Source organism: Schistocerca gregaria, unplaced genomic scaffold (assembly GCF_023897955.1).
Source record: "Schistocerca gregaria isolate iqSchGreg1 unplaced genomic scaffold, iqSchGreg1.2 ptg000178l, whole genome shotgun sequence".
Lineage (NCBI taxonomy): Eukaryota > Metazoa > Arthropoda > Insecta > Orthoptera > Acrididae > Schistocerca > Schistocerca gregaria.
In genome coordinates, this window is record NW_026061728.1 from 14,991,709 (window position 1) to 15,018,904 (window position 27,196).

Sequence of the window (27,196 nt, forward strand, 5' to 3'; positions counted from 1 at the left end):
GGTAATTTTAAACTGATGGTATGTGATCACAGAATGTTTGAAGGTGTTTCCAGGGTGTGTAGGAGGAAACATGGGAGGATTTGGGGGATGAGGTGACTTAGGCTTTGGGGAATATACCACATACCAGAAGTAGAGGTTGGATCACTGTGTTAGGATGACATGTGGAAACAGTGGGACAGCTGATGAGGTTGACACAGTGAATGATATAGTAGAAGTAATAAAACAACGGGTAGAATAAGGAAGGCAATAAGTGAGTGCTACAGCACAAAAACTCGTGTTTGCAGAAGGATATGCTCTTACTGCACCAGCTGAATTGGAAGTGTTTATTACACAAAACAGCAGAAGAAATGGTGAATCTTAACTGAGATGTTGCTAAATGAAGCAGAAAGTTGGATAAAGAACTAATAATTTAGTTGCTACTGTCTTTGGAAGACAGCATGGGGAGAGGGGGGAGAGAGAGGGGGGACTGAGGTGGGATGAGATAGAGGGGGTGAGAGAGATAGAGGGGGGATGAGATAGAGGGGGTGAGAGAGATAGAGGGGGTGTGAGAGAGAGGGGGTGAGAGAGAGAGGGGGGTGTGAGAGAGAGGGGGGGTGAGAGAGAGAGGGGGGTGTGAGAGAGAGAGAGAGAGAGAGAGAGGGTGGAGAAAGAGAGAGGGGGTGAGAGAGAGGGGGAGAGAGAGGGGGTAGAGAGGGGAGAGCGGGGGGGAGAGTAGGGGTTAGAGAGGGGGAGAGAGTGGGGGTTAGAGAGGGGGAGAGGGAGAGGAGAGGGAGGGGGAGAGGGGGAGAGAGAGAGAGAGACAGAGAGAGAGAGAGAGAGAGAGGGAGAGAGAGGGGGTAGAGAGGGGAGAGCGGGGGGGAGAGAGGGGGAGAGAGTAGGGGTTAGAGAGGGGGAGAGAGTGGGGGTTAGAGAGGGGGAGAGGGAGAGGAGAGGGAGGGGGAGAGGGGGAGAGAGAGAGAGAGAGAGAGAGAGAGAGAGAGAGAGAGAGAGAGAGAGACAGAGAGAGAGACAGAGAGAGAGAATTACATGAATCTATGGAACAAGTGAGAAGCCAGCTAGAAGCGGAATTCCGATCACCAGACAATGCCTGGAGGTGCAATGTCAAGTGCAAAAGGAGCTATACCAGAGAGTGTTTGTCCTTTAGCATCATCGTAGCACCTAACCTTTTCATTTTAACCAAGCCACAGCAGAGGAAATGAGTAGCAGGGGAAAGTATGGATTTCAATTTCCTTTCCAGAAGCAGCAAGTATGCATAATACCTACATCATGCAGTTCACATGTATCCTCATAAGTGTGAGATGCTGAAGAACTTTCTTGGAGTAAAGGAATAAATCATTGGTTATGGAAGACAAACACAGATTGTCTATATGGAACTAGAAGTTACCGTAGTATTACAGTAGTGCCATTATGGTTTGTCCAAACAGACTAGGTGGAGAGGGTCAGAAATCCCACGCAGTTAATATTGAAGGAAGACGGGGGAAATTATAAATGAACAGGACACCATGTAAAACAATATTTATTTTTGCTCCACCTGCCACAGTTTCAGGCACAACCCACAGATTATATTGGGCAGGGGAACACATGGAAGTGCTACCAGCCACTAATTTGACTATGTTAAATAGAACTTTGGGGCCTGAGATTATATAGTCCACAGACAAATTCATTCTCTGTAAGGCTGGGCCCATCTCCATGGAGACATGGGTGCATCATGAAAGTCAGCACAGGGAGAGTCAGAACCAGAGGGAAATAGCATTGACCAATGTAATAATAGTTAATGCTGTGACACTACCAACTATAGTTCTTGTTTACACATGCTGGAAGTGGATCCCTAGACAAAGCTTGGATCCAGCCAATGTTCGATCTCTTGTGGACTCGATTCCGAGAGACTAGGAAGCAGCAGAGGGAGAGGTGTAGCAATAAACAATCAGGAAACAAGACTTGATATGAGTTGTGAGTAAGGTAACATGATGGTGAAAGAAATCCTTAAAAAGCTGACTGGAGCCATTTGTGGCAGCCAACAGGATCAGTCATTTTAGTGCAATGATGTTCTAAGTCATGATCCAGAGGGCCAGGTCTTGTCTAGGAGGAGGGCACTGTAGCACAGTAATCATATACTGTCTTCCAAAACACGCGAAGTAAGAAGTAGATCACAACTGAGCCTGCCACTGGTGAACACTTACGTTATGCCTTACATAACAGCAGTTGTGTTTGTGAGGTGAGCTGGTCAGGCACAGTGTTGAAATAGTTGACATAGCAGCATGTAACCTGAAATAAGAGATATCCTAACATATCCTTCCCACCTCTCCTGAAGTAGTCTTCCACGCCTGCACAACCTCCGAAGGATTCTAATCACCCCTTTGACACTCCTATCCCCCATCACCTCTCCATAGGGGTATTATCTCCATTCGAGAACAAGGTGCATAGCCTGTCCAATTCACCAAAACCATGTTTCTAGGTCTGACACAGGATTATGCCAACCTATTAGAGGAAAGGCTACAAGTGAAAACTGTGAAAACAGCTTTATCAGATACCAGCTCTCAGATGAATCAGACAAAGACAGACTATGATTTACTGAGGACCAATAACAAATTTGAAGAATCTCCGGGTCCACACACATTTCCCAAAGATTCACAGAGCGTCATGGATATTTCAGAATTATATATTGGGAAAGATCTGTTTGAGTACATTAGCAATGAAACCCATGAGTATTACAGTCAACATTGCAATAGAAGGAAACTGGATTAAAAATGTCATATTTGTCAGCATTATGGGATCCGTTTTTATAACATAGTTTGGGCTTAGTATCCTTATGGGAATTTTCGAAACGCAAGGATCCACGATTACTGATCAACAAATCCATTGATAGACACATATTTCGCAAAGCGATGTCCACAAGATATTCAGACAAATATTATCATTTTTACATTTTTCTGACAACAATAAACCAGATAATGCCGACCGGCTTTTTGAAGTGAAATTTGCAGTTGATTATTTTTCCAAAAAGTATAAAGAAATGTTTAATCTAAGTCAAAATATCTCAACTGATGAAGGAATGAAACCATGGTGTGGACAGTTAAATTTTACAATCCATCAAAAATTACCAAATAAGGCATACTCATAGGGATGCTGTGTGATTCGAGTACGGGATACATTTCTTCATTAAAGATATATCTCGGCTCTGAAGATCCCCCTGATAAAATGAACTTGCAAAACATGAATGTCCAGTGACTACTGACATTCCATGCTTTGACTCACAAATATGTAGAAGTTCAATATGGTAAAGACGCTAGAAAATCTGAAGAGGAAATTTTAATGTTCACTCTGGATGTAGTGGCAGTCAGTGAAACGATATAGGAAAAATATCATTTCTGGTAAGATGGATTTCTCACGAGCAGAAATGTAGGGTAGAGTTTGAGTCATTGAATGTTCTAATCCTGCAAGAGAACACAATATAATGATGGACACAACAAACTAAATCTAAAACATAAATTATACCAGGTACAGAGACGTGCACAATAACAATGAGGTAACATGCATGTCAAGGTAAACATGACTGAGCTAGAGGTTGCTCATCCTATACCCAAAAGATGTCAGCTGGAAAGCAGAGTGCATGGATGAGAGGCTGTGTACATCCACAAGCACCATCTCCATCTGACTTGCACGGTACACACTGCAAACTGCTTACAAAGATTTTGGGAGTGTATGTGTGGGTCAGTACAGTGTCCAGTTCAGTAATAAGAATATTCTCATCAAAATTTGCACCAAAAAGCTAATGGTTATGTTTCAGGTATATCTGCCAATGTCACAATCTGACGAAGAGGGAGAAGTATATGCAAAATGTGTATGTAATGAGGATGTAAATCTAATAATCATGAGTGACTGGAATGCTGTAAAAGGCAATGTAATACATGGCAGAGTTTAGGAGAATGAGCTTGATAATAGAAGTGATGAGTAAAAAAGTTCCATTTCTCTATAAGTCTGTTATTAATTATGAATATGCTATTTTAAAGTTACTGGAGGAAGAGGTATATTTGGAAAAAGTCTGAGGGACATGAGGAGATTCTATCTGGATTACATCACTGAGACATTTTGTGAAATCTGATATTGGATAGCAGGGTATACTCAGGAACAGATATACATTCATGTCACAAGTTAGTAATGACCAAGAGCAGACTGAGGCGTAAGAGAATAGTCCATAACTGTTAGTGGTGAAGTAAGTGGGGTACTGAGAAGAATGGTGTGTGTTTAAAGTTATCTGAAGCAATAAATAGTGTGGTAATGAATACTGCAACACGCAGATCAGTTGAAGAGGGAAGGATTTATCTGAAAACGGCAGTCACAGAAGTTGGACAGACAAATTTATGTATGCACGAGGTAACTGTAAAAGAACTCTTGTTACAGAATAAATACTGAAATTGATTCGTAAAGTAAGGAACTACAAAAATGTGCAATATATCACAGAAATACAGCGAAGTAAGTCACTTGTTTGAAACAGGAAAGCAAAGGAGGCAAACTTAAATGACGTGAAAGTAATTCCACTGTTGAACTCGGAGGACTAAGCTGGCATCTGGTAAGAGTGCATTAAGGCTTCTATGTGTGGTAGGATCTGTTTGATGACATGACAGAAGAAGAGTTTGAACACATAGGTGATGCAATGAAAATTAGGAGTTGAATAAATTATTGGGAGACCTGCAATCCAATAATGCTGGAGGCACACGAGGTCCTAAAACTCCTAGTGGAGGAGGGAGTGAAGCAGTTGGGGAGGGGAATTTTACTTTTGGAACACAAATTTATTTTTCTGGTTTATCACAATGTGTAATTGACTTTCATATAATTCTAAGTATTTGGCCTCTGGTTCTACAGAGGAATGACTAAAATTCAGTGAACTGCTGTGGTAAGAAATGAAGAGTTTCACCACAGGAACAGTGGCAAGAAGGGACAAAATGAAAGGGCATGCGTTAAGACACTAACAATTAACTTTCATCATACTTTGGGGAGCTACAGAGGTAATAATTTCAGGAGATGGCAGAGATTGGAATATGTCCAGAAAATAACTGGGTGTTATACTGTGAGGTTATGTAGTTGGGGTAGAGGAGTTCACAGTACGCCAAATCAAACCAGTCAGGAGACTGCTAAAACATCAGTATTTCTCATGAACTGTTCTGGATCATGTACAACAAATCTTATAAGAGAAAACTTTTACTGTAAATTTTTAGGTTGAATACCTAAAATCGTATTCAGCTGTCTAAAATACGATCACGGGAGAATACCACATTTATATGGCATCCTATTATAGAATATATTGCCTTATGTGTAATTCTCTCATAGTCACTTCATTTAATTAGACTACATTCCATTACACTTTTCTTGCTCATCTTATGATCTCTCAAAGACACTATCCACTGTGTTCAACTGCTCTTCCAAGTCATGTGTCATCTGACAATTTCATAGCCAAGGTTTTCCTTTCATCTTTTTTAACTTCTTTGTTCAATGTACCGACTGAATAGCATTGTTGGTAAGCTCCAGCCCTCTCTCCCTACCTTAACACTATTCCCCTTATGCGTCTTTCAGCACTTAACTGCTGTGTGGCATCCATACAATTTATGAACAACTTTTCTCTCCATGTACAAAAGTCAAACCAAACACCTTTTAACCATCTACATTTCCAAATTGCTTTGTTATTGAGGAAACAGTTTTGGTGATATATTATGCTGTCTTCAGGCCCCACGCCCAATGTGTTTGAAGTTTTCCCACCTCTGGCCCAGTCACAATAGGGGCCAGTATTCAATGACTGGCATCTAGATTTTTGATACGACGCTCACTTTAAACATCACCTGCCGACTGCTCAATTGTCCGTATAAAACAGTCTGTACAGAAAAGCCAAGGTCCGACAACCATCTGTGAGAAGATGGGTCATTTGAGCTCAATAAAACACATGGAGCAAAATATGTCCATCTTGTGTGTTACGTATATGTCATTCTTTATGGGGCTAGTTTTCGAAATAGCTCTTTAATGCCTACTTATTTTTCTTCACTGCAGTATATTTGTCCTATTCTCTAAGTAGCGAGTCATGTTTGTCAGTAACTATATATATTTAAAATTGGACCTCTCCCTACCTCCTAGAGCTCTGTAAAATGTTCTGCATGCCTCCATTAATGTGGTGAAGGCCTTCAAGATAGGTTCCTTAAACTAGACTGACTTCGGTACTCTCCACATATTACTTTTATCATATTCTAAAGGTGCTCTGTCTGGCCAACATTTTACAGTATATGCCCCTGTGTGTTTAAAGTATTCATCACGTCTTTTCCCTATTTCTGTAATTAACCTGGTGTGTAACTAGGCTGGTACAGAAAATTTAACCTACAGATGAATGTCACCGATTCTTGTTTTCTAAGTAGTGAACCTACCGCATTTTTACGTACCTTCACTTTGCAAATGGATGTTTTTTTTTCTTTTTGTGTTATGCAGTTTCTCTGGTGTCCGACTTTTAGTTGGCTGCTCTAAATTTTTAGAATTGATGGAATTACTGGGCTGCAGGTTAGATTATACATTTACATGGATGTCATACTTACGACCTGATTCATGATTCATTAAGTGATACGTATTTTAATGTACATTAATGTAGACTGGGCAACAGACAATGCTTCCTTGTCTGTCCCAATTCTACATAACTAGGTCTGCAATTCCAGCTTTACTTGTATGCATACTTCCTGTATCTGGTATACTCCTGTATCATAATACATTTCATACTATACACAAGTAGAGAGTCAAATGAACCATGAAAAAAAGGTCATATTGTATGGAACACACCTGAGGAACTACTTGTCAAACAAAATTATCCGACATAAGAACTTCACAACCAAGTCTGATACTTTCTGAAGGTAGTCTCACCTTGACTATTCATGTCTGGCCACAAAAAGTAACTTGTTTTTTGTTCTCCTCTTCCATTCACCAGGCAGGACCGACGGCAGTTTGTAACCTCCAAATGGATCTGGTAGCTCATATTTCATTCCAGCCATAATGACAACTAAACTTCAGATTAAAATGGGTGCCTGGTGCATCTTGTGGACAATTTGAATGTGTACAACATCTTAGAATCACAATTGTAAAGAATCACTCTACTGGACGATATCTGTCACCTAAATCTCTCCTTGGTTTCCTTTACTTCCATTAGATTACCACTCCTTAACATCCCCCCTGCCACATTAACATGTGTGTTTGATGTTTGTTATGTATCTGAAATAATTTACATTTTTTATTTTTATCATAAATAAACTCATTACTAAGTAACAGTACAGTACTAAAAAGTACCATTACGCAGAATGTGCTTTTGTCTTATAGCAAATGACAGTGTTTTCGTCCAGGCGACACAGCAAGCTAATGGCATTAGAACGAGCAAACGTGGCCGTCCTCAGATCCGGTGCATGAAACACTGGCTACGTAGTAACATTATTCTAATTTACATCTCTTTGTTGACTGTGAACAACTCTAATAGATATTAAGAGTTGTCAGTGGTTTACAACAATTACTTGTGAAAGAGAAAGATCAAGGAATTTCGTCAAAATATTACGTTGAATTACGTCAATTGAGGCATTACACTGAATTCTGCAGCTGGAATTAAATTAATAATACAAGAATGATATTTCTGGTAATATTGACATTTACATCTATAGTTTCCTACGGTTGTTACAAGGACGAGTGATATTTACCTGCAAGATTCTCTAACTGTTTTCCCTCGAACATAGCTCGTACAAAAGCAATTACAGAGATTGCCTTTACCTTATTTCCTCCATAATTTGCAGTACTATTCTTCTTTTGGAGCCATGGTAGTACAACCAACTGTCGCGCAATGAGCATTAACAGCGACTATTAGTGCCACAACAAAGGAATTGGATGTCAACTATTGAAGGAAAACAGGCTGTCCGCAGGAGCGAGCAATATCTGTTGAAACGAAACAAGTCAGTGACTTATTTGGTTTCACCAACATACAGCGTTAAATGCACTACTTGTTCTGCCATTTGTAGAAGTATTACTAGTTTCATTTCAACACCAAACGATACGCGACACTCTTAAATGACTATTCAGTGAAAAAAACGAAAATTGACAATTTGCGATTCAGTTTCTTGCCTCGCTGTTTTCGGTCAAAAATCTATCATCTTAAACTTATAACATACATCCTGGGAGATAATGCAACAGCCTTTACTGATTTTGAAAGTTTCAGTCAGGTGACCAAAGAGACGTCTTCAAAACTGTCACATTCAAAAACGAGAATCTTGCCAATATTAATGGAACGACAATTGGAATCTGAAGGACAGAAAGAATGTCCTCAAGAACGAGTCACTGGTTTATAATTTCCTTAAAGGGTTATCTGAGTGCTTTGGCGTTATCTCCAGGAACGAACTGGTCAGGCAAAGTTACGTTACTGGACCTCCGATTCAAACAAGGATTTTCAGCATGAAGGCTATTGCAGAGAAGTAAGCGTTGGTTGTTCAACAAGAACACAGCTCATTTCTGAACTATTTACCACTGTAATGCCAGAGCAACCTGGAATGAGTTTGGTGAAACCAAGAAAGGCACCACGTGCAAAATGCGGCAATTGTAGACTCGGATAAATATTTAGCGGAGGGATATTTGCCTAGAAACAGCGATCCCGTAAACTGGTGAGAAACAAGAAAATTACAATGGCCGACGCTGTATCAATTTGTTCCAAAAGCGTTATGCATCGGAGCAACATCAGTGCCCTGTTAACGAATATTTTTAAAAGCACGACAAATATCCACTGAGGAGAGACATCGACTGAAGAGGGTCAGATTTTATTTATAAATTCCTTTTTGAATACACATATGGTAATACTGACTAAATGAAAGCAGACACACTATTTTACAGTTGTAATTTGTATACTGTACTTTTCCAATTGAGGTAGCAAGATATAAGAAGTATCACTTGATAAACATTTAGTATTATTTTCAACATTTGTATTTTTTACAGCAGACGATGTTTAAAACTTTAATATCTCACCATTAATAGGGCAGTAACAATTTTTACTATTTTTAAGTTCTTTAGAACTAGGATCAAACCAGATAAAAATTCAGGGTTAGTGACATGAATTAAAAAGGCGATGTGACTTCCTTTCTCTAACTGTGTGAGAGTGGTGAGTCATGAAAAAGAAAGTGTTCTTCCCGGTGGTTGACCAGTTGTGATCCGATTTCAGAGAAGAAGCTCTGCCCATCTCTAAATCTGCCGCAGCGATTTGCTTGGCTGGAAGAGTGGGCCTCCGACACAGAGACTTGAGCAAAATGCTCGGCAATCGCGTTTGCGTCGGTAAATAATACGCCATTTATCCTAACACTGAAGACCTGTTAGGGTCTGGTACCCGAAAAGACGCTTGATATTTGCCCAGACTTGCGAAGGTGACACATGGCACCCAGTGGTCGAGATTTCTCCCTCCAAACACTCCTGCTTCCATCACTTGGTAAGTTGCCGAACAAGGGCACAGAGCTGTTGTAAAGGCAATGAGGTGCTCCAGGAAGGATGCTGCTTATGCCACTGTAGAGCTCGCCGACGCTCCTTAACTGCTTTACAGAGTTCTTGCGACCACCAAGGGACTGCCTCACACCTCTGGCACCCTGAAGAGCGAGGGACCGCGTTTTTCTGCAGAGAAACAATTTTGTCACCTGCTCAACCATAAGATCGGTGTTACCATGTGGGGGAGAGTCAACGGTAACATCAGAGGTTAAAATTTCCCAGTCTGCCTTGTTTAAAGCCCATGTGGGCAGGCGTCTGTATGCCTGATGCTGGGGCAGTGACAGGAAGTTGGGGATGTGGTCACTACTATAAAGGGCCGTTATGTTCTCTCAGCATCGGATTACAGAAGGACGGGGAAGGAAGTCGGCAGTGCCTTTCAAAGAATCCATCCCGGCATTTGCCTAGAGCGATTTAGGGAAATCACGGAAAACCTAAATCAGGATGGACTGACGCGGGATTGAGACTTCGTCCTCCCGAATGCCAGTCCAGTGTGCTAGCCACTGCGCCACCTCACTCTGTCGTTAAGTGATCACCAGTGGATAGATGGGAGAGGTCCTGGGCTGCAAATTGATAAATCAATGGCCGAGTAACTACATCGAGCCACATTGAATTGTGTAGCGGCCCCAGTGTTTAAGAGGTAGAGGTCGAACTGAGACAGTAATGTTTCGATGTCTCTGACTCTGCCAGTAAGCACACTGCCACCTCAAGGGGTTATGGGCGTTCAAATCTCCCAGAAGTAGGAAAGGCTTAGGGAGTTGATCAATCAGTGCACCTAATACAATCAGGTGTACTGCACCATCTGGAGGAAGATATACATTGCACACAGTTATTTCCTGCGTCGCCCATATTCTGACAGCCACAGCTTCAAGAGGGATTTTTTTGGGGGGTTTTAGGGGGCACAACTGCAATTGTAATTGTAATTAGCGCCCAGACTAAGTTAGGAATGCTCCGCGAGGCACAAGGTTAAAACAGCAACTAAAAGGGACAATACTATACAAGACGGACAGGCAGAGGATTAAAAAAAACTGCATAATCAAATGTCAGACAGGTTTGTCAAGTTGACAAAACGAAGAACGTGAGCACCTGCTCCTGGGTCATCCGCTAAAATGGCATCCAGAGTACATGGCAGGCGAAGATCAACACGCAGTGTATTAAAATTTGGACGGAACTTTAATACGTGGCGGACCGTCAGCAGATGGCGATGGCTGAAGAGGCAGTGTCCAATTCGTAACCGGGCCAAAACGACCTCTTCCCACCGAGAAGGGCATGAAGAGGACGTCCAAGCCGCGGCAAGAGGTTTCAAGGGCGGAAGCTTGTTGTCCCTAAGTACAGCCCAATCGGCATGACACAGTGACAAAATGCGCTGTCAAATGACCCTGCTACAATCTGATGAAGGGACACAACAAGAAGCTGTCTGAGGCTGGAGGACCACAGCCTTGGCCACGGCATCTGCAGCTTCGTTCCCAGGGATACCGACATGGCCAGGAACCCACAAAGCTAACCGGAGAACCGTCGTCCACCAGCTACTGAAGAGAGCGTTGGACCCGGTGCACAAAAAGGTAAACCGGATATGGATCACTGAGGCTGTGGATAGCGCTCAGGGAATCGGAGCAGATGACATAAGCAGATTGTCGGTGGCGGCAGATGTAAAGAACAGCCTGGTAGAGAGGAAATAGCTCAGTTGCTAAGAGCGAACAATGGCTATGGAGCCGGTATTTGAAACTGTGTGCCCTGACAATAAAAGAACACCCGATACCGTCATTGGTCTTAGAGCCATCTGTATAAATGAAGGTCATATTAAAGAACTTCGAACGAAGTTCGACAAAACGGGAGCGGTATACCGAAGCTGGGGATATCACCTTTGGGAACGAGCTGAGGCCAAGGTGAACGCGAACCTGAGTCTGGAGCCAAGGTGGCGTTTGGCTCTCGCCCACTCTAAAGGTTGCAGGGAGTGTATATTTAAGTTGCTGAAGGAGGCAACGAAAGCGTACTCCAGGGGGTATCAGGGCAGAGACATACAACCCGTATAGACGGTCGAGAGTGTCGTCAAAATAAGGACCTATAAGACGGGCGGTCCAGCATTGACAGTAGCCGACAGGCATAACGACAAATCGCGCAGGTAGGTTAGTGACAATTCACCGGCTTCAGCATGAGACTCTCGATGGGACTAGTATAAAACGTTCCTATCGCAAGACGTCAACACCGATGTTGTATGGAATTGAGGCGGCGTAAGATAGACGGCCGTGCAGAGGAGTATCCGAAGCTCCCAATAATCCAGCTTGGAGCGGACGATCGACCGATATATGCGAAGTTGGACGGTTCGATCCGCTCCCTACGACATAGCACTGAGAACACGGAGGAGTTTCCTGTCAAATGTAACACCTAAAAATTTTGTTGTCTCCACAAATGGGAGAGCAATGCTACCGACTCGTAAGGATGGTGGGAGAAACTCTTTGTAGCGCCAGAAGTTAATACAGACCGTCTTCTCGGTGACACTCCAGGAGTAAAGACGGTCAAGAGAACGCTAAAGACAGCGGTCCATGAAACATGTAAGCTGCGAGCTGCAGTAAATGGTAAAATCGTCCACGAAAAGGGAGCCTGATACATCAGCTGGGAGGCAATCCATTATTGGATTGATCGCTATGGCGAAGAGACCGACGCTCAAAACTGAGCCCTGTGGCACCCCATTCTCCTAGCGAAAGGCGACGGACATGACAGAACCCACACGTACCCTGAACTGTCCATCGATTAAAAATGCATGAATAAAATATGGTGCGGAGAATGCCCGCCCTCCAACAGGTGTCGTAAGCTTTCTCCAAATCAAAGAAACTCATCCGCAGTCAGGCGCTTGCGCAAGAGGTTATTCATAACGAAGTTCGACAATGTAACCAGATGGTCAACAGCAGAGCGGCGCCTACGAAATACACATTATACATTGGTAAGTAGGTGTCGAGATTCGAGCAGCCAAACCAAACGAGAGTTATCCATTCGCTTCATCACCTTACAGACACAGCTGGTAAGCGAGATGGGTCGATAACTGGAAGGCAAGTGCTTGTCCGTTCCAGGCGTAGGAATCGTGGCAATAGATTCGCGCCAGCATGTGGGAACACCACCCTCAATCCAGATGGGATTATAAGTACGAAGAAGGAAACCTTTACCCACAAGAGAAAGGTTCTTCAGCATCGGAATACGAATAGAATCAGGTCTTGGAGCGGAGGACCGTGACCGGGCAAGTGCATTTTCGAGTTCCCGCATGGTGAATGTGGCATTGTAACTTTCACGATTCGAGGAGCGGAAGTTAGGTGGCCTAGGCTCCTCTGCCTGTTTTCGGGGGAGGAAGGCAGGGTGGTAATGAGCAGTTCTCGAAACCTCAGCAATAAATCGGCCAAAGGCATTGCCGACATCCTTAGGGGCCACAAGGACGTCATTCGCGACCGTCAAGCGAGATGCTGGTGAGTGGACCTTAGTGCTAGATAGCCGGCGCAGGCTACCCCAGACAACAGAAGAAGTAAAACTGTAAAGAGCTTGTGAAAGCAGCCCAGCTGTCTTTCTTGCATTCTTTAATAACACGACGACACTGTGCACGTAATCGTTTATAATTAATACAATTCGCCATCGTATGGTGGCGTTTAAAGGTGCGTAAAGCATGTCGACGAGCACGTATAGCGTATCTACCTGCTGTGGTCCACCAATGGAACGGTGCTCGACGTGGAGAAGAAGCAGTGTGAGGAATGGAATATACAGCAGCAGTGAGAATGACTTCCGTGAGGTGTGCGACCTGACTATCGCAGCTTGCGAAGGTTTGATCCTGGAAGGTCGCCCTGGAAGAGAAGAGCCCCCAGTCTGCTTAGGAGATGTGCCAACTAGTTGAGCATGTAGATGGGGTATGATGCAGGAGATGGATAACACAAGGGAAGTGGTCACTCTAATATGTAGCAGAAAGTGCATACCACTCAAAACAGCGTGCAAGTTGGGTAGTACATATAGAGGAATAAATGGGGATAGGTGTGAGTTGTGTTCAAAAGAAAAGTAGGGGCGGCAGTATTGAGGCTGACAAGATTGAGCTGGTTCAAAACGTCTGCTAAAATAGAGCCCCTCGGACAGGATGCTGGAGAGCCCCAAAGAGGATGGTGAGCATAGAAGTCTCCAGTTAACAAAAATGGTGCAGGTAGCTGAGCAATAATTTGCATCATGTCTGCCCCAGTAGCAGCAGATGACGAAGGAGTGTAAACGGTACAAACGGAAAAAGTGAAAGTGGGGAGAGTAATTCAGACGGCAACTGCCTGCAGGCCCGTGTTCAATGTGATGGGATCGTAGTAAATATCATCCTGGACCAGCAACATAACCACTCCATTAGCTGAAATACCTGCAGCAGTGGGTAGGTCAAAACGCACAGGATATAGTGTGCCAAGGCAATTTGATCGATTCATTTCCTGGAGAGCTATGACGAGCGGACAGTGCAAGTGGAGCAGCACCTTAAAGTCCTCTCGGTAGGAGCGAATGCCGCGAATATTCCAGTGAATAAGTGCAATCATGAGAAGAAAAAGAAGATGCAAGAAGGGGGTCACCTCAAAGGCCGCTGAGGGCCTGGCTTTGAGCGAGCACTGCCGCCGCTATCAATAGGCGGATTGTCATTGTCCATTGGTTCAATAGGTTCATCGGCCATCTTGTTAAGATGGCCGGGAGGGGGAGCTTCCTCCAACGGTGAACGGCCAGATGTTGGGCTACCAGCGGTGCGGCCAGGGGAAACGGATGACGGCTTGGAGCGGCAACCGCTGGGTGCAGCAAGAAAAGAAATGCGCCGTGGCGGAGAAGGAGAACATTGCTTCCTATGAGCCTTCTTGGAAGGTCGTTTAGTGGTAGTACTGGTCGATAGCTGGGAGTTCGAGGTTCGTAGGAAGTCTGCACTGGACGGTTCCTTCTTGAAGGCCCGTGCATCTGACTTCTGGGTTTTCGTCTTGGCAGAAGCTGATGAAGGTGCTTGTGTCTGAGGGGTGACGGGAAGAAGAGGAGACGTCGACCGGGCGGTCTTAGCACTGGCCGAACGGACGACCGTAGTGCTGAAGATCAGATCGCGTATGTGCATCGATAACTCCCTGGTAGTCAGAGGAGCGGCGAGGACGGTACTATATTTCCCCGCTGGCAGCAGCGTTGGCTTCCTAATAGCAAATAGCTTGCGAGGAGCTGAGGTGGATAGTTTCTCTTTGACCCGAATTTCCTGTATACAGCGTTCTTCCTTGTAGATGGGACAGTCGTGGGACGATGCTGCATGGTCACTCTTGACAGTTCACAGAATGATGAGATGGAGGTGGACGGTCACCCTCATGGACATCCCTGCCACAAGTGACATTTAGCCGCGTTAAAACAAGACTGGCGAGTGTGATTAAAACGCTTACACTGGTAGCAGCGCGTAGGTGTCGGGACTTTGGGGCGAAAAGAAATAACCTCGTAGCCCGCTCTGATGCACAGCAGCTGTTGAACACTATCAATGGTCAAGAAAAGTGTTCGGGTTGGTACAAGGTCATTGTTGACCTTTTCCATGACCCTATGGACAGCCGTCATGCCCTGCTCAGCGAGGAAATACTGAATCTCGTCAGTCAGTCCATCGATCTAGTGTATACCACACCATGAGACGAATTTAAAGTGCGGTGAGCCTCCACCCAGACAGGGAACGTTTAGGAGTGTGGCCCGAAGCAGTTTTTGTGCCTGGAAGGTGCTCTCAGTTTCTAGTAACAGGGTACCGTTACGCATCCTGGTACAAGATTTTACACATCCAGCTTTGGCATCTACGCTCTTCTGGACAACTAAAGGGTTGAAAGATGAAAAATCTTGTCCATCCACAGATCTAGAAACTACGAGGAACTTTGTGGCAGGCGGTAGTACTTTTGTAACTGGTGGCTGGTCAAGTTTCCGTTTTTTGGCAGAAGTCGAGAGAGAAGAAGAGATATCCATTGCGGAGTAATCCCCTTATGATTGCCAACGTCTCCAATGGCGCGTTCCTTCCTTGTGGGGACCCTCTCAAAGGGCACTCCCTCCTCATGTCACACCTCCCAAGAAACGGACAGAGGGAACAATAGGCATGGTCGGAAGGTTTCCCTGGGCCCGGCCTATACCAGGGGGTATGTGCGTGCCTTACTTGTCTACCCAGCGCGGTGAATTACGCGTTACCCCGTCACCGAATACGCGTGTGAACGTGTGGGTCGGCCTTCAGGCACACAGGGAGGAAAGAAGGAGACGAAAATGTAGGGAGAGAGGGAGAGAGAGGGCAGACTGTCTCAAACGCCGAGGCGGAGGCCAGGGAAGGAGGAGCAGGAGAAGGAGCGGAGAAGGAGGGGGGAAGGAAGAGGATCAGTAGGAAGAGGTGGAGGGGGAGAGGGGAAGGAAGAGGATCAGTAGGAAGAGGAGGAGGGGGAGGGGGGAAGGAGGAAGTGGAGGAGGAGGAGGAGGAGGAGGAGGTGGAGGGGGAAGGAGGATGAGCACGAGGAGGAGTGGGGAAGGAGTGGGGAAATGAGGGGGAAAGGAGGGGGAGGGGGAAAGGAGGAGGGGGAGGGGGGAACAGAGGAGGGGGCTGAGGGGGGAAGGATGGGGGAAGGGTGCAGGGGTGGAAGGAGGGAAAAGTAGGGAGGAAGGATGGGGTAAGGTGGAGGAGGAAGGAATGTCGGGGGAGAAGGCTGAGGAGGAAGGGGCGGGGGAGAAGGCAGAGGAGGAAGGAAGAGGGGGGAGGAAGAGGGGGACGGAGGAGGAAGAAGGGGAAGGAGAAGGAGGGAAGACAGTAAGAGGGAGGAGGATAATGAAAGGAACCAAACAAAGGAAGGAAGAAACCATAATAAGTGAAAAACCAAATGACCACAAATATAAGTAGTGGAACCGTTTCTGGATGCAGGCTCAATCTACCCTCTTGAGGGAGAGGGACTCTTTTTAGTCGCCACTTAGGACGGGCAGGAATACCATTGGCCTATTCTTGCCCTGGACCCACAGGGGGAAGAGGAATTTGAAAGGGCACAGGTTCACTAGAGAGTTTAGGACAAACATGAACACCACCTGACACTGATATAGACGCTACGGTTCCTGTCATATGCCTTATAACCGCGTAACTGGCCTTCAACAATGCGATCTCACGAGCGCAATCACCAACTATACCAAAAGCTCTTTTGATAGCGTTTTGGTATTCCTGTGGGGTGAGTGGCCCAGTTATCCTCTGTTTGTTGCCGCCTTATATTGTTAACAAACCTTAGTGCATAAGCCAAAATCCTTTGAGTTTCCTTTCAAGGGGAATACTTACACTACGATTCAGCATTAAGCTCAATAACAGACATCAAAGACACCTACACCCCTTTCTGGCGCATCTCCTATCACAAGTGAAGGACAAGTGCTGTAGTCCAGGTCACTACTGAATAGCCATGATGGGGCAGAGCACCACTGCAAAAGTGAATCCATATGTGCTGCGCTGATGCCACGTGATAAGCAATCAGTGGGAGTGTCTTCTGATTTGATGTGTCTCCAGTTGGAAACAACTCATTTCCTGAATTTCAGAGACTCTGTTGACAACAAAGGTTTTCCCGTGAGACTACGTTGCAGCCAGCTGAGAACTATTGGAGAATCCGTCCAAATATGGATATCACTACTGTTTACAATGTCTAAGTCACTGGCCAAATTATGAATGAGCCGAGCAAGACGAAAAGCATCTCATAATTCCAGTCACAGAACAGATAGTTCTGTGACAGGGGCTAAACGAGATTCAGCCACAGCCAATGAAACTACAATCTTGTTGTTGGGAAGAACACATATGATGTATACACAGGCATCATATGCCAACTGTGAAACATCACAGAAACATGGAATTTCGAATTTAACGTATTGAGGACAGGGAATGACATGCCTGCTAATAAAAATATCAGTTCGTTAAGGCAGTTACATATAAAGGACATTCCATTCATCAGCTAGGTTGGATAGAAGGACTTAATACAAGTCAAGGCTTAGTTGACACAAGCGCTGCGAGAACAGTTCCATCTTGTGACTAATGGGTCAAAAAGGCCTAGTTGGTCAAAAATGAATGCTGTTGTAGACAGGCGATCTTTGAGCACCGATGATTCTTCAGCTTCGAGTGGCACTGGAAAGGATAAGAGCTGTGGTACCGTAAGATTCCTAATGTTTTTATTACTTCTCCATCAATGAGAATACAAGGTACAAACGTTTCTGTGTGCTGCACTGGAATTTGTTCCACAACCTTGTGGCTACTGAAGTTCCATTTCCTCAGTAGAAACCATCCAGAAGCTGATAGCTTAGTCACCTGGGTTTCTGAGTTTCAGATTCCATATCTAACTCGCCTATGAAGTCGCCCACATAGAAACTAATCAACGAAGTTTAGGCTGCCACTGAAAACTTGTCTTGATTTTCGAAGCCTAACTGTTGGAGACATGTAGTCGCAATAAAGGCAGCAGGAGCAGTTCCATAAGTGGCTGTGGACAATCCATATTCTTGTATCAGCTCACACGTTGATTCTCACCACAGAATTCTCTGAAAGTTACTACTATCAGGATGGAGAGACAGTGATACCTGGCCTCGTAACTGAATGATAGAAAGAGCTCGAAAAACTAGATTTCGAAGCAGCAGATTCCGACATCTCGTAACAAGTTTCTTACTTAAGTGTTTCAATACTATACCTTACCAATTATGTAGTATATCGATGCGAAAATTACGACAGATCACTGGCGACATCCAATGGGAAGTTACTGGCAATGCTTGAGGGAAGTTCGCTTGAGCGGCTGACCACGATTTCTCGTTGAGGTTTGTTTGTAAGCTCAGGATCGTTCCTCGAAACTACTATGAAATTATCGAGCAAGGTAACGCAGTAGTTAGCAAAATGTACTCGTATTCGGGAGGTTGACAGTGCAAACCTGCGTCCGGCCAGTTAAGTATAGGTTTTCTGTAATTTCCCTTAACTATTTATTGCGAATGCCATGTTGGTTCTCTTGAAAGGGCATGGCCGATTTCCTACTCCATCCTTCCATGAATATGCTCCTCCTCGTTGTCAACAGGACGTTAAACTTTAACCTGCTACTCCTCCAGCTACGAAATAGGAGTTAATATTTGCCTATATCTATGGATACCACAATTTGCACACGGAATGTGGCGTCACTAAAAACCTGTGTGCCATACTTTGCGAACGATTCTTTTGTTCATCAGCAAGTAATTAAAATTGGTGCCATAGCGAAAACATTTATCCGGCTGTGTTGGCTATCGTCAGACGAGGCAAAGGAAGCAGAGGCAGCTCAGCGTCGGAAAGCAGGGAAGTCGCATTTGTCATTAGTTTGAGTATAAACGAACTTTATTTGCGTTAATTAGGGCGTATATAACACCCCTGCACACCCACCAATTTACTGGCTGACAGACGACCAATTCCATGACAGCCTACACACGTCCCGACCGACTAAACTCTGTGATTACAATGCGGGCCTGCTGTCGTAGTTTCTTTATTTTATGTTTAGTTCATTGTGTTTGCCCTATGGGATCCCGCTCGGTTTTTCACAAAAGCAAAAACGGGTGAATCGTGCATTACGAAACAGCTGAACATCATAAAACCATTCTTAAGCGAAAATACTGCAGTGCTGACAGAGGTTGTAAACTTCGAGGAGAGACTGTTAGCTACGTATATTACGATTTGTCGCCAATGGCAGGAGACGTAAGATTCAGTGTTCTTCTGCTGCCACAATTATTAACTAAAGTTGTTCCTGAAATGTGCAACGTGATTTATAGTTGACTGAGAAAATACATCGTGGTAAAGCAAAATAAATAAAACAAAAGTCATTCGTGAAAACATTATTGATTTATTTGTGGATGTAGCACAACAAGATTACCTGTAAATTTCAGAGACCCATATTCGAAGAAGAAAGATTACACATGGTGGAGGCGCGCATCATCTAATAAATACAACAGATGAATAAGAAATGAAGCATTTAGCGACTGTTAGAACTGAAAAAAACTACATGGCAGATGGCATGGATATAGGCTGGAATTTTTCAGTACTTACAACAGTGAGGCAAGTACATTTTATGAATTAACGTCCATGGAATGTCGATACTTCAGTTTTAGATTTCATTTCCGATAAGTATCGGAAATAAAACCTAAAAAGAGAAAGAAGGTCGACAGACTTAACCTCGTGTTGCATAAAGAGAAACCAATATGTATTCGTTAAAAAATGAAACAGGTGCCTCATTTCTTGCATCTCTATTGTTAATACTCCTCGCACGATGTGCCGCAAATACATCAGCAGTCTTTAAATTTCTTTAAAAACTCAGTCCTTAAAGTATCTTCTCCTCGGACGTCGACATGTATATTAGAATACTATTTAATTCCGTCGGCTGTGACAAAACATGAATTTTAGTCGGGTGGTTGGCACGATCACGCACACTCGACACAATCTGTTGGGTCGGCTGTCCAGTGGTGCGTCGCGCCCGACAGTGAAAGTTGGTCGGTCGGTCGGTCAAAACACCGACACACAACCAATTTGTCGGACGGACAGTGGTTGAGGTGCCACGAGAGGCGCTGCTGGCGAGTCACGTGATCAGGCTGACGGCTGCGACAGACGAAAGGAAGAGCTGTGAATCATTCTTCCTGCATTGCTCGTTGAGATAAAGTTCGAAGTGCTTTTTTTGAGTTGTTTGATGGAGTTGGTGTTGTTGGTGGAGTAGTTTTCGCTGTTGTTGGAGTTTTACAATAACGTGACCAGTTCTATGTGTGTAATGATTTACAAGCTTTAATTCCTTCTGAACAGAGACCGAAAACCATGAGAAGGGGTTTGCTGGAGACAAATCTTGTGCAGAATTAAGAACAATTTGAGGTGGCTTCAAGAGCTACCCTGACAACACTGAGAAGAGCGAAGAGGAAGTATATCAAGGACATCATCGTGGAGGCAGAAACAGGCGAGAGCAGACAGTGTCACAGTAATGCTTATAACGTTCACAGGCTACAAAGGATATTGTCGAAGATGTAAAATAGTTGCAAACGACTGAAATCGCCAGAAGATGGAAGGAGTACTTCTACCATCTCCAATTGTAATGAAACCAAAGTAGGATTCTATTTCCATTCTAACTACGGCTGACCCACACCACTGTCGTCCCTCCTCCCTCCCCCCCTTTCCCAATGCACACAGCATGATTTCCAAACGAATCAAATAGCTTAAGAAGGGAAGCCCAGGTGAAAACAGAATACAAGCCAAATTGATCCAGACTGGAGGTGAGAAACTTACTTGCAGCAGACTACACCAGCAGATAATTGTAAGGACCAAAGAAGAAATACCAGAAAGGAAAACGCTGCTAATCTATGCAGTCCATAAACGAGGATGATTGACTAAGGAGGGCCACTCAACAATAACACACATTTGTCTAAGATACGTCATCTTGTCCAGCTGCTCGTATAGAGAACTCAACTCTTGAAAATTAGTAATTGTTGAATTCAGAGAGGTTTGCAGCCAAGGTTCTGAACAGTAGATCAGATCTTCGTTCTTTGGTAATTCACTGAAAAACAGATGACACAGTAAGGAACTAGATTTAATCTGTTGATTTCACGAAGTTCTATGATTGCAAACACCACAGAAGCCTGTTCATTAGCAATCGTCGACAGGGTCAATATACTGGTCAAGTTGTTACTGTGGGTGGAAGACCAGTCCTGCAACTGAGTTTCTCAATGGGAACCCTTCATATCGAATAGAGATCAGCTCCGTGATCTATGCAGGGAACCTGTCCTACAGCCCAATGAATCTGTTTTGGTCGAGGTGAATGTCGAGACCATTAAGGATTCAGCTATAAAAAATATTGATCCTAGAAATAGTGCTATATTCCTGAGACGAGTCGAGTATCGACTGGACATAGTGAGGAAGGTAACTTTTAGCCACATGCTGTCCTTTGGGTCTGACTGCATGGAACTGAATTAAGGAAGAACATATTCGCGTTTTTGCATTGAGAGAGTAGCAGAGAGACACTGTGGAACAGAGGCGACAGTGGCAGTGGTAGAGATAACTGGTGGAGACCGCTGCTGAGAGTGAGTGGAGCCTAGATTTTTCCAGGCATCGTCACGGTGGGGGGTAGGGGGGGGTGGTAGGGGGAATTATTTTCATGTTTTCCACACCCCTATAGCCATCTTTTTGTTCCCCATTTTGGTGGAGTATGAATACTTAACTCAGAGAGATTGGATAAAAGATGTGCAATGTTCCATGTTACAACAGCGTACGTTCATGCGCCAAAATGTTTGATGAAGAAACGAAAATGAGACTGTGCAGCTGGTTCCCCACTTTTCTGTCATTGTTTTACAGAGAAATATTTTCACCTGTTTGTTCTCAGGGGAGCATTTTTAAACTGCTGGTATACTACAAAAATGTCAGTGTAGGGGTGACAACCTATTACATGAATGAATACATACATTTGACTGGGGAGGGGGGGGGGGGGGGTGACATCTGTAGCCAGTAGCTGGTCTAATAAAAACATTGAAGTAACAAGTGAAAACGCAGTGCCAGTAGCTCAAGGTTCAATATCTTAAAGTCACTATGCAGGCAGTCAGAGCATACTGTAAATCTGACTTTGCCTTCTTGTTATGTGAGCACTTTGGTTACAACGATTATAACAATTGTTCCTGTAACTGGTATTCAATCATGTCTTCCATGTCCCTGGTTGTCACTAAGATGGCGACACTGGTACCGGGCTCTGGGATGGTTATTAATTTCAGGTTGCCTACATTACAGCTTCCAAGGACAACAGAAATTTTATAATTATTATCTCACATAATTGACCAAATTCAGACATTCATAAAGCCATAATTTACTCATTTAGATGTGTAATATAGTGGAAGTTCAACGGAATAACACAAATAGTTAGGAACTTGAGGAACCAAGTGCTTTTCGACTCCCCGTAGATTGTGTGCGTATACATGGACTTTATCCATTCATTGTTGCGAAAGAGCGCTTACCAACTTCCAAACTTGACACTCAACTTCAAAACTGTCCAGAACTTTTCGTTTTTACATGTTTCAAGTCAATTAACACAATTTACAGAGCGATGAGTCCTCTACTCTCATGCGTGGGAATCTTTAGAAATTCAAGTTACACTGGTACATTTTTAAGACCTGTGTCTTTTACATTCAAAATTACATAGCCCCACATAGTAACTTTTAACAAACTTCTTTGTTCTTTATGAGAGAATTAAAGTGTCTTGCAAACCAGTATTTGCATAATTCATCACTTCGTTCTTAAATATTATCAGAGTGTTCATACTACTGTGAAGAAACTAATTGTATTGTTCACATCCATAAGCCGTAAAGTCATTGGTTTAATTCGCATGGGGAACTTTGCTATTAATTTTACAGACTTTGTCCAGGTTTCATTGTAGAAATATTACCAGAGAATTTTATGGGCATCATAGAATAACAAGGTATTTCTATTACTGCACACTGATGTTCATTAAGGAAGATTGAAGGAAAGATTGTGAAGTGGAAGGAAGTTTATTCACCGCGAAATTTCTCTCCAACAAAAACCCCATCATTTACAACTCTCCAAACTTAGTTCATTACGTTAGCTATGTTAACTTTCCAATGAACAATGAACTTCCAAAGACCCCAACTGGAAACACTGGAAGAAACATAGCAATTAGACGTTAACTTCATAATTTTGTGTGTAATAATTGGACGTAATTCCACTTGCTACATAGTAGCAGATGCTGCAAAACTAGATATATAAGACACTTTCATACTGACGCTCAATAAACTGTGCAAAGCATCTGCCATCAATCTGATCACTAATAAATGCAGGGCATTTCACGTTTCCTGTTACACTTTTTGATAGAAAGCTTAGTAGACGAAGTTTTGGTAATGAGCTCATGTCCAGAAATGTACAAAGTCTCCTCTACAAACCATGAAGGCCTGTGTTAGGAATTGTGAAACACACTGGACACGGACAACAGCGAGAGCAAACTGCAGATTTTGTATCTTGTTTGTGGTGGAGAGGAGACAAAGTTAATTCACATCACCTGCAGTGCATAAAACAATGAGCAGTAAGACATCCTTACTGAACAGATGCAACATCTAAATTGGCAGTCTCAATTTATGAGAAGCTGTTCATAGTATACTTCAATGTAACTGATGTATACACTCAAAACTGCAAGTCTTCAGTTCTTGTATAGCTTGGCATTATGACAAGTCTCTTGACTGTAGTGATAAAACTAACGAGTGCATTATGGTGGATGTTCACATTCCAGGATACAATTTTTGTAACTAAAAAATGAGCAGATAACTGCAATAACGAATTTTATCCAAGTCTCTTAATTATCACGTTACAATGAAGTATTACACAGGAGCTCTAAATTCATATAAATTACTGTATTAAAGAAACGTCATTATTCCACTAGCGCTGTCGTCTGTTAAGTTTATCATTGGCCACCCAAATATGACAATGAAAGACACAGTAACAGAAAGTACACACACACACAAAAACCAAAGTTCTGCTGCACAGACTGAATAAAACCCCTTTCGGTGCGAAATAAACACACCAAGGTAGCTGCACAGTAAATATAGATGTATTTTGTAGTAAAAGGACGATACCGAGCTGTTAAACGTTGTTCTATTAATGTATTTATCAGCACTGAACATGTTATATAGTCAAAAACGCTGAACAGTTTATTGCTCATAAGTAAATAGCCAAAATGGTGCTAAATTACTTTCAGTACATTTAATTCATAAATCATGGAATTCTGCCACTTATTATTTGCAAAATATTCATGGGTTTTGTTATCTTATAGATGCCAATTTACCTCACTTATCCAGTGCATTCATTTCAATATGCACATTACACACAACGAAGTCATCTTTCTTGAAATGTTAACCATTTCCTACGTGGTGCAGAACAGATGTAGAGAATAATGCTCAGCTAACATTTATTTACACTGTATTGTATGATTAAATACAATGAATAAGAAAAAAGGTAATAGCAACGCTGCAGGCGAGGCACATACATAAACAGCTTGTGAAGAATACATGAAGTGAAACAACCAACAGGCTCTTTTTTCCAATACTGCCCTTGCTCATGAGATACTTGTGTACTACTACTCGTCAGAACTAATGTTGCAACAGCGCATCACACCTGTGGGAACTGTGGCTGATGTTACACTGAAGCCAGGTTAACAGAAGTGACTGGGACACAATTTTCTCCTCACAATAACATGTTTCTTTGTACCTTGTTACCTTATATCCCAAGTTCTGGATGGTCTTCTTTGTTGCTGTAGTTCAGTGCGAAGTCAACACAGATATTGGAGAACAGGTGGCAGTTTCTTGTGCCACGTAGCACATTGCACTCTTCCGGTTATCCTATCTCCCTCAAGAAATGTTCTGATGTAAAGCCAGAGACAGGCCAACTTAGGAACAGCGACCCATAGAGTTACCACTGTCCTTTGGCATTTTATAGAGCACCCACAGTACTACCACATCTCACAAATTGGTCCGTGAAACATCGGGATGGTACATCTACTAAGATTGGCATCTCGCACTTTATTCATTCTAAGCTGTCCACTTCCACGCCAGATGAAAGTAGCAGTGCACTGGTATTTAAAATTGCATTCAGCTGAAGATTCTGAGATGCAACGATGTGTTCCGAGTGACTGAGGTACAAGCATGTCAGAATCTCACAACATGTAGCCACAGGCAGTCGTCGTCAACTGCTCTGTGTATATTGGTTTCTTGGCTCTTATGCTGGACTTTCCAGCAAAGGTGAGACAAGTACACAACAGGAAGAAACGTGCTGGCTGGTTGGCAGGTAGAGCTTATTTGTCAGAATTTTAAGTTTTGTGGAATGATGTTGGCCTACAGGCATCTTATGTCCCTCTTCCAAATAGAAAACAGCAGGTGAAGATTCTTCAGGCCCCTTATCAAGCTGACTGTACATCATGTCATCTTCCTGTTAAAGATGCAGAACCGTCTTCTTCAGTAACTGTCGTATTTCTCCTAGTAGTGGTCACCAGGTTCCAAATGAAGACTATTAGTGCAGACATCCGTTAGATCTGGGGTGACTGACAATCGGGAACATTACATTTTTTGAGATGCTGTGCAATGAACTGTTTTAGGTTGAAGTAACTGTCGAAACATTGTGGGGCACTGTTGCTGAAATTGAGGAAGCACTTTCACTTCAGTCTTCACATTTCGCACCAGCAACATAACTTTAGTTCTATCCTTCAGTAATGACCAACCCAGTGCATAACGTCTCAGTAATTTTGGAACACCAACCTCATCTGTCTCATTTGTTCATTTCTCTCGGTGCAGTGTTGAAGTGCTAAGCTTCTCTCTAGGATTGTCCCTCTAGTAATGGCTCCTGGAGGGGGTTACCATTATTCTCATTTACTTCTTTTGGCGATGATACAAATGCAGCAACTGTTACCATTTTATGTGGTTTATGTCTCAACTCCTTCAGTTTTGATACAGAGGGACGTCATCAACCACAGGCCACATTGTTCCCAAATGAGAGTAGTAGAGGGTGCATGATGTCTACACACCCATTATGGTATGATCTCGCCATCTTTTCATCAACCTTCATATCTGGGGCTTGTTCTGAAGCTTGTGAGTACTACGATTCTAGCACAGATTACCAGTATTGTCATATTACCCTCAGTTTGGAGGGCGACATTTTGTCTTACAGGTTGGCATTCCTAGCAGGGCTGACTTCACATCTATGGAGGCTCTCCTCCATATGGAATGTAAGATTAGAGAAAGAGAATGAGGGACACCCTCGGGCTCGCAACCTAATACCGTTGGGGTCGAAAAATCAAGAGTTGACCAAGAGAGGCCGACAGGAAAGGAAACCAAAAGTCAAAGTTAGTGGAAGTGGTGTCAGAGCGCTAAGTCATCTAAGGCTATTTGACACAAAGAGAAGGAAGATTTGTGAATTGTTACTTAATGCATAGTACACTCAATACATGCAAGCAAACCGTAAGTAATAAACATTATTTTCTATGCACTGACAGGAAAGTGCTTTTAACAGGAACAGCACTTACTGAAAAATATAATTATTACATGTGGACACATCATAGAGATTTGTTACATGTACCATTCAATTAGACATTGAAAACTGTTTAACTGGTACACACAGGTCACTCCTTAGCTAATAATTAAAGCTGCTTGGCATGAAAGTATTTTCCTCATTTTAATAATAGTGGAAATAATTACACATATTGTTTGATCTGGTACAGAAGTTAAATTCCTCATAATTAAATTGAAATTGTTCCACTGAAATGTTACAATCTTTGTCTAAAATACTAACTTAGATAGTTATTGTGTATCTATAGGAAAGCATCATACAGCAATAACACACTACATGTTCAGCACAAAGCTAATCTTTAAGAGAGCTGATATGTCTGTCAGTTGAAATACTTTGCAGTGGAATTTATTGTCATGATGATAGCCCATGCATGTTCAGATAACGACTGACTTCAACCAAGACAAAATATATAGACTTTTTAATATGTAGATTATAGAACAGAATAAATTTCTTTTTCGAAAGTCCCCATGTATTTCTATAAGACTTATAGAGGAAGTAATGGGTTTTACTAATTAAAATGTTTAAAAAATCCAATTTACAAGCTTAATTTCAGTTAGCATTATTGGCTATTATTTAAAAATATGTTAACAGTATGTATGATGT